Here is a 2,543-nt window from a genome sequence, read left to right on the forward strand (position 1 = left end):
ATATGTGTCTCAATTTTTTCTAGTGTCGAATAGTCTTAGTTATTGGCCGTTGAAAAGCAGTGTACCGGTAGTGGCGTTTTGGCCGTTTAAGGGTTAATTTCATCTTTAGTTCTTCGAGAATTCCCTAACTCTATCAGATTTTTTCTGACAATCCCTGACTTTCTGCAATTATCTGATCTGTAGCAACTCTGTTATTTAAGAAAGTATATTTTATTTCACTCTAGAATGTTTTGTTTAATATATGTAGTAATTATGATATATGTATATATTTGTTTAAACAATAAATGCTTGAAATTCTCATAAATGCGCTATAAATGCTCTGGTCGAGCTTTAATGCCGAGCATAATGGATGCATAGATTCGGATTTACTTAGTTAGCACCGTCCTTGGCGCCTCTTTCGGAAAAGCTTTAAAATGAAAGTTTTACAGGCAGTGTTATTTCTAATTAAAAGAATTCGAAATTGTACACTTTCAGATTAAATTTTGAAAATTGGACAATTTTGTGAGTTAAGATTGGAAATTGTATCATATCTAATTTAAAGCTTATAAAATAAAAAAAATTATTTTAAATATAAGCATCGCGAACTTCAATGATTTAAGATCATGAAACAATTTAAAAAATAGGACAAGTGAAAAATGTTATTGATAAAATATTTCCCAAGTACAATTTTTGAAATTAGATCAATTAAAATATAAAGCATTTAAAATTAAACATTTAATAATTTTCTTAAAAATGCATCCATTTTGTTTGTAAATTGTTTACAATTCTCATATTGGTGTTAAAAAGTGAACTGAAATCTTCTTTGGATACAAATTTAACTATTATTTTAAAAGTTTTTTTGTTTAAATTATTTGTTTTAGGAGATATTTCATGTTTCTTGAATAAAAATGTACCTTTTTAGTTGAGAATTCAATTATTTGTTTGAAAGTTTGTCTTCTCGATTTTTAAATTCATCTACTTTACCAGAAATTACATCTTTACTAAAAACACTTTTTTCGGTGAACCTAAAGGCAGTCGTTTGGCATATTACATATGCAAATAAATATTTTCGTCAGATAAATTTTATCTTTCATCAGATAAACGTGCTGCAGCGTTTTTATTCAATTTAAAGATAAGATTCATTCCTGGGGCTTACTGTGCTGAGAAAAAACACAAAATCCCTGTCGGAAGTGGATAATAAATTAAAAACTTAAAAGACTCAAATAAAAAGATTTTAGAAGAACTTTCAACTTAAAAACAAAAGGGCCAAAACCTGGAAAGATAGAACACCAATCTCGAGGAAGATTAAGCTTCTGCGAGAGGAAAATAGACCACCTGGTCAGTAAAGAAAATGCAAAGAACATTCTACTATTCAATATAAAGGACTCCCTCCAATCAGAATGGTGACATCGATCAGACGTCGAATCAACGTCGTTACCGTCGAATGGTTGTCGAGTCGGAATTATCGTCAAAATTATTTCGGTTTTCGACTATGTTAATTATGCTCCTCAAATGCTTTGTTAGTCAATATTTACTTTAATATAAGGGATCGTCCATATATTACGTAACACTTTTTTCTTTTGTTTATATCGTTGTGTCTTTCTCAACTTCACATCAATTTCATGCTCGTCTTTATTCAAACAAAAGAAAAACGCGTTACGTAATTTATGGACGATCCCTAAGTGATTTGATCTAAGTTCGTTGCAATTTACAGGGTTCTAAAATGAACGTCAAAGCGACGTCGATTCGACGTCATTTCGATCTCTTGTAGGCGAATTTTTCGCTACTGATACTTCATTTTTTAAACCTGCGCTAATATCAGAACTATTTTATGAAGAACGTAAGCTGATTTGCTAAAATATATTGACTCAATTATTCCACATTTCAAAGTGCCCTCCAAACTTCTATTGTTCGTTCAAAAGACGCACTGCGCATGCGCGGTATGTACGCGACTTGGCAACTCGCTAGTCACCATTTGCCACGGTGTGCCCCCTCTCATAGAAAAGTGGTGAACGGATTATAGTAACAGCTACGTCCCCTAGGTGGCCCTCGTGTGAATTCAGAATTCGAAATGAACTTGAGCAGACGATAGAAGTTATATCGTCTGCACAAGTCTGCTCAAGTTCACAGGAGCTGCAAGAATTATATTTTTTTTGTGTGATGAACTTGGATTCACAATGGATTTTCATCGATAACACAAACTACAAATGGAAGCAAATCAAATCGATCATCTATCAAATGCAATAAAATATTAAAGTCTGTTGGAATCGTTCTGATAGAACGAAAAATCAAACGTTAAAGTCTGTTGGAATCTTTCTATGATAGATCGATTGCAACAGACTTAAACATTTTATTGCATTTGATCGATGATAGATTCTATTTTGTTCAATTCTTGGTTTGTTTTATTGGTTATTATTATTCATGTATTTATTTCAGAAGAAGTCAACATAACCTACAAATTATGGTGAGAAGGGCAGGAGGGGGCTCGTTACTGTAGACAATAGTTCTTGCTACGTCCCCTAGGTGGCGCTGATCTCACATTTTGCCACAATCTATAAGTACCC

This window comes from Belonocnema kinseyi, chromosome 1 (assembly GCF_010883055.1).
Source record: "Belonocnema kinseyi isolate 2016_QV_RU_SX_M_011 chromosome 1, B_treatae_v1, whole genome shotgun sequence".
NCBI classification, from domain to species: Eukaryota; Metazoa; Arthropoda; class Insecta; order Hymenoptera; family Cynipidae; genus Belonocnema; species Belonocnema kinseyi.